The sequence below is a fragment of the Macrosteles quadrilineatus genome, unplaced genomic scaffold, assembly GCF_028750875.1.
Source record: "Macrosteles quadrilineatus isolate MER2022 unplaced genomic scaffold, UCM_ALF_1.0 Scaffold_9__3_contigs__length_116548681, whole genome shotgun sequence".
Taxonomy (NCBI): domain Eukaryota; kingdom Metazoa; phylum Arthropoda; class Insecta; order Hemiptera; family Cicadellidae; genus Macrosteles; species Macrosteles quadrilineatus.
This window is the reverse complement of record NW_026542602.1, coordinates 48,739,871-48,756,661: the sequence shown is the minus strand read 5'-3', so window position 1 is coordinate 48,756,661 and position 16,791 is coordinate 48,739,871.

The following is a 16,791-nucleotide window of genomic DNA, read 5'->3' as shown; positions in this document are numbered from 1 at the left end:
TTGTCTACCCCCCCATTGCAAACGCTAAGCTTGAGTATAACTGCAATACGCATTTTAAACTTATATGCCAACCCCGTACGAAGGACGGGTACTCTGCTAGTTATATTATAAGCCAATCGTCGGTCTCAGTTAAGAGACACTACTCTCGGCTTTTTAAAGAATATACAATTTAGAAGCAGTTAACAATTGTGAACCTAGTACCAGTTGAGGGTAGTCATGTAAAAGGTACTACAAAATCAATGCTAGTGTCAACTAATAAAAGTGTATTATTGTCAAATACCACAGCTTAAGATTAGAAATAAGATAATTTTAAGTGTATAGTTTAATGTATAGTTGTATAATTTATAGGCACTTTATTGTAGGCAATGTATTAAGGAATACAACGAATTGAAGATTATTATAATCGAAAGAGCCATATCGGTTATGTGCGTAATTTAGTAAAACTTTGCAATTAAATTTGAGCGATGGAGGGGAAAGCACTAAAGAGGATTTTAGGGGACTTTTGATACAATGTACTTCTTTGTGTGTACTATACAGGGGTATATATATTTTCTTGTCACTAATTTGTTCCATTTCAAAACCTTGATGGATTGGGTTATTATTTCTCATGTTGTTTTAGTATTATATGGTTATAAAATTATAGGTAAAGAAACACCCACAACGAACCATTTGAATTATAAGCCAATCATTGATCTGAGGTAAGAGACACAAATCTCGGCTTCTTAAAGACTCAAAATATTTTTTCCAAACAAATAATTTACCATGAAAAGTTGGATCAGTTGAGGGTAGTCTTGTAAGAGAAACTAACAATTCACTGCGAGTGTCAACCGTTAAAAATGTATTATTGTCAAATACCACAGCTTTAGATTGAAAATAGGACCACTACTAATGTATAGCTTACTACATAATACCTAAAACCAGTTTTTGTTTATATTTTTTATATTGTTTAAACATTTAAAATTGATCAGTAATATATAAACTATAGTGGATTAAGTGTTATCGGTTGAAGAGACATCTAGCGGAGACTAGGTGAACTGTCGCGAGCCTCGATGGTAGCAGCGTCTAGCGGTGATTGACTGAACTAGTCTCAATACTGCCAAAGAAAATAGAACATTTTCTTTGATACTGCTCACGGTAATAATATTTTTTTAAGAATATTATTTTATAAACAAAATTCAACTGTATGACTTACTTCGATATAAGTCTGTTTTTATTAACTCAGCTAGTGAACACTTATTTGGGCTTCCTGGGAATATATTAAATTGGTTCCGATGCACCTATGAATTATGAAAATATAGCAGCTTGACCTTTTTGCTTTTATGATTTTAAGTTACGCTTGCCAATATTGTAATATTAATAATAATATTTTTAATATTATTTATCAAAGTATTATTACTGTCCATGAAATTAAAATGAAAAATGTAGGGATTCAAAAACATTAAATTATATTTACGGTTGTTATATATTTTTTAAAACATTTTTATAAGCTTACTTTCATGTCCGGTACAAATTTTGCAATCAATTTTACACTAACATCCCCATGAGCTAGAGACTTGAAACTTGAAACTTAGCTCACAAATGGGTTTACGAGAAACAGGTTAAGCATTGACTTTGGAAAAGTATTGGATTAATATGCTAGCTCCGCTCAATTTTGCAAGCAGACAGCTTTATTACATCTAGTTAATGTAATTGGATTTTTAATGTATTATCATGGTCAATTTAACTTGGCAATCCGAAACATATTAGTTTATTTTTTCAGTCGATTATAAATAATCATTCGTTTATAAAAGACATATATGATCAAGAGTGTAGGATAATTGCAACTAGGCGTATTTTATCAAAAACCGTATTTGAACCCGAATGTGATTAGTAGAATGGAAATAGTTATTTGTGCAACTAGTGAGCAAAGTGAGCAATTACCTCACTCGAGAGAACCCCTTACTCAAGAGCCATAGGCGAGTGAAGCAATTGCACTTTGCACTCGAGTTGCACATTATATTTTTCCTACAGTTACCATAAATCAAATAAATTGGTAAAGAAACATAACATATTTTTACACAAAAGTGAACCTTTAATATGTTATTTAGTGTTGTGACAAATACAACATTACAATAGTTGACCAGCTGATTTACAGCCAGTGCTGCCAACGTATTTCGCGTGCATACGACCTTGTTCCTTCACTTTGCAAATCTGGAGTGAGGCAAAGTTAACATTGTCTCGCTGATGAGCAAATTGGCCACTTTGCTTTCTCAAATCAGTGAGAGAACATGTGCATTGTTAGGTAACTGTAGGAAAAGTAAATTGTAATCTGTGCATTTAAAAATAAAAATTTGACTACTACAATTAAGATTTCGACAGCTTAAACGAGATTATCTATACAGGGATTATCTATAAAGTCACGCACGTGCTTAATATTTTCTAAACGATACAGATAAATCAATTAGATTTGGTAACAAAACGGAACCTAAAACCTTTGAATATCAATACAACATCCAATAGTCAATGCTAAAACTATAGTTTTTGAAGGAACTGTCAGTTTTCTGTCGTATCATGGGGACATCCCGCAAGGAAATCTTAAATAGGTAGGGGCTAGAAAATTTACTCAAACTGATACCAGAGTCACAGACAGTAGCCGGTGAAGTGGCGGGTAAAAGCTATTTAATTATAAGCTGTATTTTAAGCCAATCGTCGGTCTCAGGTTAGAGACGAAACTCTCGGCTTTTTAAAGAATCAGTTATGAAACATATAAATTGTTGAGAATGTGACAACGAACGACGAGACTGAGGGTAGTCTTGTAAGAGATACTAACAAATCCTTGCGAGTGTCAACCGGTAAAAATGTATTATTGTCATATACTACAGATTTGGATTTGAAAATAAGACTACTTTAAATTTATAGCTTACTACATATTGTCTTAAACTAATCTTGTTTCTATTTTTGACACAGTGTAAACAATTAAAAAAACATTAGTATTATATAAGTTATCGTTCATTGAGTATTTTCGGCTTAAGAGACATCTAGCGGACACTAGGTGAACTATCACGAGCCTCGACGGTAGCGACATCAAGCGATGATTGACTGAACTAGTCTCAACACTCATTAAGCCCGCTGGAGTAAATTTTCAGACCATGCGAATTTCTATTTATCTGGATGAATTTTCACTAAAATACTACCTTTAAATTGACAAATTTATTTCCTAATAGCCACTGTGCCCGTTTTTTGCAAAGGGGCCATTTTGTGGAGGAAACAATGTTGGTTCGTTGAAAATACTGAAAATAGTTTTGACAGTTTGAGAGTTTTAAATTAAAACAACTAATTAAACATGTTTGTTTGGATTTTAATTTACATAAAAATATCAATATTAAATATTTATTCACTACTAAACCAAAGTTTGCTAACAATTGCCTCAGTACTTCAGGAATTGCGTTTTGGTAGAAGAGAGCCAAGTAATATAATCGTTATTTGATAGGAACTATTTTCCACAATATCAAGTAATCTTCAGTGTAATATTTGCTACATAATATCCAATGTTTTTCCCTTCGTACTGTATATTGTAATTTGCAAGTATACCGTGGACGGTTTGTTATAAACACACGTCTTTTGTTGTAATAACAGGGTAAAATGGTGATAGCTTTCAATAAAGGCTTTATTCAAACAGTACCAGATCATAAGAGCTGATGATGTTTCTTCTAATACGTTTAAATAAAGTTATAAGAAAACCAACTGTGCCATTGCCAAACTTGGTTCAAGGGTATTATGATAAAGTGAAAGGATATAGAACGGGTAGGGTGTTTTTGGTAAATACATTATGTAAGTCGTTCATGTGAGAGTGAGTAATTCTGTAGCAAAGTCTCAACGTCAGCGGGTTCATAGTTTAGACCTAAAAAAATAGAGGGGATTTAAACTGGAAACTTGGAGCGTAACCGCTTTTTAGATCCGCTCGCCGATGACGTGTGACCGACCCTTCATTGGTTGACCCTTGGTAATTAAAAAAAAAATCATTTGGAAGATTTTCAAAACAAATTCTGTGGGAAGCGACTCGTGAGGGGCTACGAAGAAACTTGTCAACTTTCTTAAAAAGAAAACCGTAAAAGATATTATTTTAAGGCTCTAATAGTTTAGACTTGTATATAACAAACTGATACTATAAAACGAAGATTAGAGGTAAGTTGTAAGGAAAATTGTCAAATGCATATACAGCAGATTATTGGCTTGAAATGCTTAGTTATTTAGAACTACGGCAGAAAAACAAAAGTATCAGCGTAATATTTTGCTCAGTTCCATAATTTATCATTACATTTTGGTGAAAATAATATATTTATCACAAAAACGTATAGGTATTTTTCTAAACAAAAAGATCATTGTAATCGAATAAGCCATATCTGATATATGCGTAATTTAGTAAAACCTTGCAATTCCCGACTTTGAGGGGGGCGGAGGGGAAAACACCAAGGGGATTTTAGGGGACTTTTGGTACAATATACATCTTTATGTGACTGGGACGGGTGACGTCGTCCTATAATCCAGCTAGTTTGAGGTCACAAACTGTGGATATTTATAAGCATGCTCTGTGAATGCGATATTTCCTGGTTTGGATTAACGGTCTCACGATTGAGTACTACGACTATCCGAAGTACTATCCTGATAATTAGACCAATTCGTATATAACAAGGCAAAAATGTGGTTCGGATTCCACTATAAAATGTAGGTGCCTTAGTTGCCACTAGCTGTATATGCTATTAATTAACAGCTGTGTCTAAGAAATGTCGGCCTTAGTCACGAAGAAGGCTACAAGATCGCGCCAATCATCTCCATTCGTACTTGGCTTAAATACCTACTTTGCATGGTCGCCATTTAATAAGAAAGTATTAAGTATACAGTGCTATATAGATTTGTTTGTCACTCATTTGTTCCGACACTTAACCTTAATAGACTGGGTTTTTACTTCTTACACAGCTGGTGAAGACGCGGGACGAGGGTATAAGTTAATAAGCCAATCGTCGGTCTCAGGTAAGAAACACAACTCTCGGCTTCTCAAAGAATCATTTATAGCTATTGTGCAATCATATACGTGACTCTTCTGAGGACTAGTTCAGGGTAGTCTTGTGAGAGATAGTAACAATTCACTGCGAGTGTCAACCGACAAAAATGTATTATTGTCAAGTACTACAGCTTTAGATTGAAAATAGGACTACTACTAATGTATAGCTTACTACATATTACCAAAAACCAGTTTTTGTTTATATTTTTTATATTGTTTAAACATTTAAAATCGGTCAGTAATATATAAACTATACTGGATTAAGTGTTATCGGTTGAAGAGACATCTAGCGGAGACTAGGTGAACTGTCGCGAGCCTCGATGGTAGCAACATCAAGCGGTGATGGACTGAACTAGTCTCAAAACTGCTCACGGTAATAATATTTTTTTAAGAATATTAATTTATAAACAAAATTCAACTGAATAACTTACCTCGATATATGTCTGTTATTATACTCAGGTAGTGAACACTTATTTTGGCTTCCTGGGAATATATAAAATTGGTTCCGATGCACCTATGAATCATTAAAATATAGCACCTAGACCTTTTTGGTTTTATGATTTTAAGTAACGCTTACCAAAGATTTTACTAGAATTTTTAATATCAATATTGGAAGTCAAATTGTTTAATAGGGGTTTTATGTCTTAATAACTTTTTTGCGAAGCACCTTAATTTTGCTTCGTACAAAAGGTTTAGCATTGTAACTAAAATAAAGCTATTATGAAATGATGGTGCACGTGTAGATGTATTTGAGTAGTTTAAGTGTTTGTTGAATATCATTTACGCATTCTTATATTACAAAAAAATTAATAATTAATTAATTAAATAATTAATAAGCCACATCGGATATATACGTAATTGAGTAAAACCTTGCAATTCCTGACTTGGAGGGGAAAACGTCGAGGGGATTTTTGGGGACTTTTGGTACAATGTACTTCTTTGTGTGTACTATACAGTGGTATATATATTTTCTTGTCACTGATTTGTTCCATTTCAAAACCTTTATGGACTGGGTTATTGTTTCTTGTGTTGTTTTTGTTTTATATGGTTCTAAACTTTAGGTAAAGAAACGGGTACAACGAGCACTTTAAATTATAAGCCAATCATTGGTCTCAGGTAAAAGACACAAATCTCGGCTTCTCAAAGAATAACAATATTTTTTGCAAAACATTCGATATCTGAAAGTCGGATCAGTTGAGGGTAGTCTTGTAAAAGAAACTAACAATTCACTGCGAGTGTCAACCGTTGAAAATGTATTATTGTGAAATACCACAGCATTAGATTGAAAATAAGACATATTTAAATGTGTAGCTTACTACATATTACCTAAAACTAATTTTGTTTTTATTTTATATTTAGTTTTAACATTTAAAATCGATCAGTAATATAAAAACTATAGTGGATCAAGTGTTATCGGTTGAAGAGACATCTAGCGGAGACTAGGTGAACTGTCGCGAGCCTCGACGGTAGCAACATCAAGCGGTGATTGACTGAACTAGTGTCAAAACTGCTCACGGTAATAATATTTTTTTATAGAATATTATTTTATAGACAAAATTCAACCGCATGACTTACCTCGATATAAGTCTGTTTTTATTAACTCAGGTAGTGAAGACTTATTTAGGCTTCCTGGGAATATATAAAATTGGTTCCGATGCACCTATGAATTATGAAAATAGAGCAGCTTGACCTTTTTGGTTTTATGATTTTAAGTTACGCTTACCCAAGTGTAATAACTTTTTTTAATACCAATATTGGAGGTCAAATTGATCAATAGGGATTTTATGTCTTAATAATTTTTGTATGAAGCATTTTAATTTACTTCGTACAAAAAGTTATTGCATTGTAAATAAAATAAAGCTATTATGTTATGATGGTGTACATGTGTAGATGTATCTGAGTAGTTTCAGTGTTTGTTGAATATTATTTATGCATTCTTATATTAGCAAAAAAATATTACTTCTGTACATGAAAATAAAATAAAGAAAATGTATTATTCAGGAGCATTAAATTATATTTACGGTTGTTATATATTTTAAAACGTTTTTATTAGCTAACTTTCTTGTCTGGTACAAATTTTGCAATCAATTTTACGCTAACTTCCCCATGAGCTAGAGACTTGAAACTTGAAACTTAATGGACAACAAATGGATTTACGAGAAACAGATTAAGCATTGATTATGGAAAAATGTCGGATTAATATGCTAGCTCCACTCAATATTGCAAGCAGACAGCTTTATTGTACATCCCGTTAATGTAATTGGATGTTTAATGTTTTATCATGGTCATTTTAACTTGGCAATCCGAAACATATTAGTTTATTTGACAGTCGATTATAAATAATCATTCGTTTATAAAAGCCATTTATGATCCTGAGTGTAGGATAATTGCAACTAGGCGTATTTGACCAAAAACCGTATTTGAACCCGAATGTGATTAGTAGAATGGAAATAGTTATTTGTGCAACTAGTGAGCAAAGTGAGCAATTACCTCACTCGAGAGAAATCCTTACTCACGAGCCGTAGGCGAGTGAGGAATGGTTTCTCGAGTGAGGCAATTGCACTTTTCACTCGAGTTGCACATTATATTTTTCCTACAGTTACCATAAAACAAATAAATTGGTAAAGAAACGTAACATATTTTTACACAGAAGTGAACCTTTAATATGTTATTTAGTGTTGTGACAAATACAACATTACAGCAGTTGACCAGCTGATTTACAGCCAGTGCTGCCAACGTATTTCGCGCGCATACGACCTACTTCGTGCCTTCACGTTGCAAATCTGGAGTGAGACAATGTTAACATTGTCTCGCTGATGAGCGAATTGGCCACTTTGCTTTCTCAAATCAGTGAGAGAACATGTACATTGTTAGGTAACTGTAGGAGAAGTAAATTGTAATCTGTTTATTTAAAAATAAAAATTTGACTACTACAATTAAGATTTCGACAGCACGAGAAACTAAGGACACTCGTCCATCACACAGTGTTAGATTATCTATACAGGGATTATCTATAAAGTCACGCACGTGCTTAATATTTTCTAAAAGATACAGATAAATCAATTACATTTGGTAACACAACGGAACCTAAAACCTTTGACTATCAATACAACCTCCAATAGTCAATGCTAAAACTATAGCTTTGAAGGAACTGTCAGTTTTCTGTCGTATCATGGGGACATCCCGCAAGGAGTCAGAAGGAAATCTTAAATAGGTAGGTGCTAGATTGATATGTACAACGATTTAAAGGCTTTACAGTATTAGCAGAATACAATGCAGCGAAATTTACTCAAACCTGACACCAGAAACACATATGGTAGCCGGTGAAGTGGCGGATCCCGGGTATAAGCTATTAAATTAACAACTGTATTTTAAGCCAATCGTTGGTCTCAGGTAAGAGACACAACTCTCAGCTTTTAAAAGAATCAGTTCAGTAAATCGGGAAAGTTATTTCTTAGAGTGCCAACGAACGACGAGACTGAGGGTAGTCTTGTAAGCGATACTAACAAATCCTTGCGAGTGTCAACCGGTAAAAATGTATTATTGTCATATACTACAGATTTGGATTGAAAATAAGACTACTTTAAATTTATAGCTTACTACATATTGTCTTAAACCAATTTTGTTTATATTTTTGACAAAGTGTAAACAATTAAAAAAACATTAGTATTATATAAGTGATCGTTGATTGAGTATTTTCGGTTTAAGAGACATCTAGCGGACACTAGGTGAACTATCACGAGCCTTGACGGTAGCGATACAAGCGGTGATTGACTGAACTAGTATCAAAACTCATTAAACCCCTGCAGCAAATTTTCAAACCGTGTGAATTTCCATTTACCTGGATGAATTTTCACTAAAATACTACTTTTAAATGACAAATTTATTTCCTAGTAGCCACTTGTGCCCGTGCTTTGTAAAGGGGCCTTTGTTTGGAGGAGACAATGTTGGTTCCTTTAAAATACTGAAAATAGTTTTGACAGTTTGACAGTTTTTAATTAAAACAACTAATTAAACATGTTTGTTTGAAATACGGTTTACAAAAAAAATATCACTATTAAATATTTATTTTACTGCTAAACCAATGTTTGCTAACAATTTCCTCAATACTTCAGGAATTACGTTTTGGTAGAAGAGAGCCAAGTAAAATAATCGGCATTTGATTAGAACTTTTTTCCACAATATCAATTAATCTTCAGTGTAATCTTTGCTACATAATAACCAATGTTTTTCCCTTCGTACTGTATATTGTAATTTGCTAGTATACTGTGGTCGGTTTGTTATAAACACACGTATTTTGTTGTAATAACAGGGTAAAATGGTGATAGGTTTCAATAAAGGCTAATACAGGTATATGTAAGCAAGCCTGAATACTTATTCAAACGCTACTAGATCATAAGAGCTGATGATGTTTCTTCTAATACATTTACATAAAGTTATAAGAAAACCAACTGTACCATTGCCAAACTTAATTGAAGGGTATTATTATAAAGTGAAAGGATATAAAACAGTTAGAATATTTTTGGGAAAAATATTATGGAAATTGTTCATGTGAGAGTGACTAGTTCTGTAGCGAAGTCTCAGTTTCAGCAGGACATAGTATTAGACCTAAAAAAATAATAACTATATTAACAATATAAAATATTGGATATACCTAACAGTGTGTCGCGCGAAGCCGACGGGCTACAGCTAGTGCATACATACAAGCAAACATTGCTTAAATAAGAGTATATGATAGTTATTGCAGCTTGTTATATTTTATTGCAAACTAGTGAGCCCGAACTTGATTGGTAATATATTTCTGTAGTAATTAGTTGTAATCTAATAATTTAAAACATGTTTGCACCGACGTAAAGTAGTTTGTGTACACATTACTATAGACTTAAACAAATAAAAGTGTGTTTATATGAAATTTTATATATATATGATTAACTTTTTATCAACTGTACTCTACTTGTACAGTTTCAGTGACAAAATAAGATAATAATTATACTAATTAAACCGAGCACCACGTGGCTAACAGATCTGTAATCATATCATCATTTTGGAAACAAGTACATTCCACGAACTGACAAACAGACTTTAGCAGTAAACATGACTTTTTAGTTCAACTTTTTGTATTGAAACAAGACATTTTGTTAAAATAAAAACATGTTTGTAGGTTTGGGTTTTATTATTAATGTAACCAGAATTTGGTTCATGTACCATCCGTGGACACGTTTCATGTGGCTTCTACAAACCCGAATACATAATAGAAACACTCAAAAAGTCTCCGAAATGCAGTTTTTTATGCTTACAATCACCATAGTAACGATGTCCATCGGTGGTACAAGCCGAAGTTTTCAAAAACTTATTCAAACGTCAAAATAATTATTAGAGTGAAAGTGTTAACAATTTGAACATGTGATTACGTACGAAGATTACGATTTCGATAACTTGAGCTCAAAAGAGCAACTATAGTTCGGCCGCTTAGAAAGCGACCTCCTCCAGCATTGGTTTAGCATTAGTGCGCAGGTCGTTTTCTAAGCGGCCGAACTATAAGGAAACTTGTCACTCACGAGTCACGGCAGAGTTAGTTATAACTTAAACTTATAAGCCAATCATCGGTCTCAAGTAAGAGACACAATTCTCGGCTTTTCAAAGAATCAAAGTAAGTTTTTCAATCTATTTTCTAATCTTGGGTGGGAACATTTGTGGGTGTCTTCTAAGGGATTCCAACAAACCACTGCGAGTGTCAACCGATGAATATGCATTATTGTCAAATATCCCAGCTTTAGATTGAAAATAGGACAACTTTAAATGTGTAGCATACTACATATTACCTAAAACCAATTGTTTTTTCTATTTTTATATAGTTTTGACATTTAAAATCGATCAGTAATAAATAAACTACAATGGATCAAGTAATATCGATTTAAGAGACACCTAGCGGAGACTAGGTGAACTGTCGCGGGCCTCGACGGTAGTGATATCTAGCGGTGATTCACTGAACTAGTCTCAAAACTCCTCACCATATAAATAGTCTTAAGTCCACTAATTAATTTAGAAACGAAATTCAGCTGTACCACTTACTGTACCTCGATATAGGTATGTTTTTATTAACTCAGGTGGTGAACACTTATTTAGGCTTCCTTTATGGATTCTTATATTAGCTCCATATATTACTTCCGTGCATGAAATTAAAATGAAAGAAAATGTATTATTCAGAAACATTAAATTATATTTACTGTTGTTATATATTTTTACAAGTTCTCCCCAGAGTTCTCCCAACGCACAAACTATTGATCTATTCTCTTCTATCACAATTACACTTAATATCTTCACCGCATAGAACAAAAATCTGCCGATTGAAAGCGACCGATCTGGAGTCACTAACTTGACCATTATCAGTGAGTTTCCGATTTCTTTCCATCCCAAGATTGAACCGACGTCAATGAAGTCGATTGAAATCTTTGTCATCTTTTCAAGACACAAAAATCTTTCAAGGAGGGAATTTAAACTGGAAACTTGGAGCGTAACCGCTTTTTAGATCCGCTCGCCGATGACGTGTTATTTGACCGACCCTTCATTTTTTGACCCTTGTCAATTTGAAAAATCATTTGCAAGATTTTAAAAACGATTCTGTGGTAAGGGACTCGTGAGGGGTTACTAAGAAACTTGTCAACTTATTTAACTTATATAAAAGAAAACCGTAAAAGATTTTATTTTAAGGCTCTTAATGCTAGACTTGTAAATAGCAAATGGTTTACTATAAAACGAAGAGCAGAGTTTAGTTTCTAAGGAACTTATCAGATAAACTATACAATTCAATGATATCAATTATTTAAGATGAGGACACTACTATGTGCGTATTTTAACCCAAATATGAGTGAAGGATGAGTGGCGCGATCTTGTAGTCTTGTTAGTGACTTAGGTTTACATATTCCTTAGACACAGCTGTTAATTAATATCCCATACAAATACTGTGATGACAACTAAGAGACCAACAGTTTATAGTGAAATCTGATATACAGCTGGATATTGGCTTGGAATGCAGGGAATTGTAAAACTAGGAGTACGCTCTGAAGTCACGTATGAATAAGTAGATATAATACCAGAATATGACCCCACTTTCGGCGTTTTAGAGGCACTTTTAGGGCACTTTTTATAGGGGAAAAATGAGAAAAAAATGGAAGAGCTTTTTTTGGCCACTTTTTTTAAAGACCCAGCTCTCGACCTATACACCCCTATATAAATTTTCTACTTTTGTTAATACTAAAAATCACGTCTGGAAATGGTGAGCTTTTTATGGCCACTTTTTTAAAGACCTGGATCTCGTCCAATACAAGCCTATATAAATGTTCAAACTCCATTAAAATTTCAAATCCACATCCATTCCCATGTATATTTTCAAAATCATGTGAGGTTTGTGCGCGAACTCGGGCACGCTTATGGCTATGTGTAAACTATGCCTGACTCAAATGAATGACTGCGAGTGTAACCTAATGACCCCAATCAAAACCAATTGTCAACATTCTCTGTCTGTCTGGCGCCAGTCTGTCTGGGGCAGGTTTAGACAATTACCAAATATGTTTGATTGATTGACCTCAATTATTCAATTGTTCAATTTCAGTTTGTTCAATTTCCATTGTTAAGTTCTAAATTAATTTAGACAATTTTGTGGTATATAAGGGGGGCATTCTACGGAATCATCACTAACTCTTCCACCTGGATCTTCTTGTTTTGGTAAGTCTTTGACATCTAAGCTAGACTATTGTAATATGTTGTCGCGTGTCGGGTCATGGGATCAATTGGTGACGTAATTGATGCTTGTACTCATAGGCCTACTCTGTATTTCTTTTAACTTAGGAGTGTAGCTAATTTCCCGAGTCCATTTTTCAAAACTTAGCCGAATTGAGTCACTAAGGAACTTGTAAAAAATGTATATAAGTCTATTTTTAAACACTTAGAGTATTTTGAACAGTCACTAAGGAACTTAAAATGTATATAAGTCTATTTTAAAAAACTTAGCCAAATTCACTCATGACTTTGAGTCAAAAGTTTGCACAAGTTATTATTTAAAAACTTAGCCGAATTATACTCACTATATAATTTTGTCGAGTTCCTTTTAACATAGGTAACATAGTCTTCTCTATAACTAACACTCACTCTGTATATATGTAGACTCAGCATTCTGAATTGCTAAAAAGTATTTTTACTTAAGATTTTGGATTTAGTTTTGATTTAAAAAATTGCAATTGCCAAATTTTATTGTATGAAATTGTTTTGAATATTAAAATTTAAAATTCTGATTTAAATTATTATTTCCCATTAATTGAAATTGTCTAAAATGTAATTTCCATCATATAGAAGATGCTAACTTTGTTTTTTAGTTACATGTCAACTGTGTGCTGCTTCTCTATCCAAAAAAATAACTTATTTTGTTATTACTATTTTTAAGTGAGTCAAAATTGTGCACAAGTTATTATTTAAAAACTTAGCCAAACTTCATGCAACGGGGGACTTTGAGTTAAAAGTGTGTACAAGTTATTATTTAAAAACTTAGCCAAATTCACTCACGGGGGGGGGACTTTGAGTCAAAAGTGTGCACAAGTTATTATTTAAAAACTTAGCCAAACTTCATGCACCGGGGGACTTTGAGTTAAAAGTGTGTACAAGTTATTATTTAAAAACTTAGCCAAACTTCATGCACCGGGGGACTTTGAGTCAAAAGTGTGCACAAGTTATTATTTAAAAACTTAGCCGAATTATATTCACTATATAATTTTGTCAAGTCTCCTTTAAAATAGGTAACACTCACTCTGTATATATGTAGACTCAGCAATCTGAATTGCTAAAAAGTATTTTTTATTTAAGTTTTTGGATTTAGTTTTGATTTAGAAAATTACAATTGCTAAATCTTATTGTATAAAATTGTTTTGAATATTAAAATATAAAATTCTAATTCAAATTATTATTTCTCATTAATTGAAATTGTCAAAATGTAATTTCTACTATATAGAAGATTCCAACCTATTTTTTAATTACATATATAAAAATGAAGACTACATGTCAACATTGTTTTGCATCGCTCTCCAAAAAAAGCAACCTGATTCGCCACTACAAGGTAATACATAAAATGAAGGTGAAACTGTGCAAAGTTTGTGATATAATCTGTGATAATAACATGGCTCTAAAATCTCATATATTACAAACTCATAAGACTTGTAATTTCTGTAAAAGAAATGTTGTTGGTCATTTTAAAAGACATGTAAATTCTTGTAACAAATGTCCATATACAATGATTAAATTTGTTGGTGAATCGATTAAAACTGAACTTAAAAGTACTCTTCAGTCTTGTCCTCTACCAATAAAATGGACTTTAGTAAGGAGAATCAAATTTTTAAAATATACAATAGATCAAAATGGAAAATTAGTTAATGAGAAAGAATGTATTGCAGATTTTAGAAGCCTTACTACCTTAACCATTGAGAAGAGAGATTTAAAGCCTCAAATTGAAAATGCCCTTTTAAAGATTGACGCTTCCATACACAAATATCAAGCCGAAGGCAGTGGATGGATTTATGACCATACTAAATATTGGCAGTTGCACGTTTACAAGTATAAGCCCCTAACTCCAAAGTCATACATTCCCACACCAAAAAGTATTAAATTGACAAAAGCAGTTTTAAATATAAAGAATGTTGATAATAAATGCTTCCTTTGGTCAATTTTAGCAGCTTTACATCCAAGGAATGCTAAACATGCTAATAGAGTCTCTAACTATGCACCCTACGTAGGTAAGTTGATCATGACAAATATAAAATATCCCGTAAAAATATCTGACATAGATCAATTTGAAAGAAAGAATAATATAAGTGTTAATGTATTTGGAGTTGAAGACCAAAAATTTATATATCCATTAAGAAGAACCAAACTGAATAGTAACACTCATATAGATCTATTATTATTACAACAAGGTCGTAAATCACATTACTGTTTAATTCGTGATTTTAATAGGTTAATGCTACGGTCAACAAAAGATAACAGTAAAAAGCATTTTTGCAAGTTTTGTTTACAATATTTTTACACCAAAGATAAATTGGAGTGTCATATAACATATTGTAAAAACTTTGATGTCCAACGAGTGGAAATGTCTAAACAAGATACATTACAATTTAAAAATTATAAATATCAACTTAAAGCCCCATTTGTAATTTATGCTGATTTTGAGTGCTTTATAAACTCTAACAACCATACTCCATCTGGATTTGCATTTGTCGTAGTAAAAGATTCTAAGATTATTTCTGAAGAGTTATATAGTGGCGAAAATGTTATGGATGTGTTTTTCGAAAGGTTGTTTGAGACTTATGACTTCATTAAAAATCAAATGGCAATATATATCCCCCTTGTAATGACTCCTGAGCAAGAGGCATCTTTCCAAAACTCAACACATTGTCATATTTGTGAAAAGCCTCTATATTTTGATAGGGTACGGGAACATTGTCATTCAAATGGCCAATACCGTGGAGCTGCCCACAATGATTGCAATTTAAACTATAAAGTAACAAAGAAAATACCAGTATTCTTTCATAACTTAAAAAATTACGATGGACATTTAATTATGCAACACTTGGGAAAGTTTAATCGTAAATTAAATTGCATAGCCAAAGATATGGAAAAGTACATTTCATTCTCTGTTGATGATTTAGTATTTTTAGATTCCTATAACTTTCTGTCCCTTCCATTATACAAATTAGCTTCCAATTTAAATACATTTAGATTCATAGACAATCCACTACTACAACGCAAAGGCGTATTTCCCTATGAATATATGACAGGACCAGATAAGTTTGCAGAGTCTCTACCTCCAATTGAAAAATTTTACAGTACTTTAACTAAAGAACATATCTCTCCCATCGAATATGAACATGCTAAAAATGTCTGGACCCATTTTAATATACATAATTTACAAGAATATCATGATTTATATCTTAAAACAGATGTATTGCTACTGGCTGATGTGTTTGAGACATTTAGAGACCTGTGTTTAAAGGATTACAAACTTGACCCCGTACATATGTATTCACTTCCAGGACTAACATGGGAAGCTTGTCTTAGAATGACTGGTATAAAATTACAATTATTTCAAGATATTGACATGCATTTGTTCATAGAAAGTGCAATCAGAGGAGGAGTCAGTATGATTTCTACACGTTACGCTAAAGCCAATAATAGATATATGGGCAAACATTATGATCCCAATCAAGAAAGTGTGTATTTAATATATTTAGATTGTAACTCGCTATACTCCACAGCTATGTGTGAGACACTACCCGTGGATGGATTTCGTTGGACGAATGAGATAGACTACAAAAACAATCAAAATGATGAGTTTGGATATATCTTAGAAGTTGATTTAAAATACGATAAAAGCTTACATGATTTACATAATGACTATCCATTAGCACCTGAGAAAATGAATGGCAAATTAATATCTAATTTAAATGACAAAACTAAATATATTTTACATTATAAAGCATTACAAAAATATGAGGAATTAGGTTTGGTTGCTACAAAATACTATAGAATTTTAAAATTTAGACAATCAAAATGGCTTGCACCCTATATTAATTTTAATATTGAAAAACGCAAATGTGCTAAAAATGATTTTGAAAAAGACTTTTACAAATTGTTAAATAATAGTCTCTTTGGTCGAACAATTATGAACCAACGCAAGTTTTGTGATATATATCTCAAGGATGAGTCAC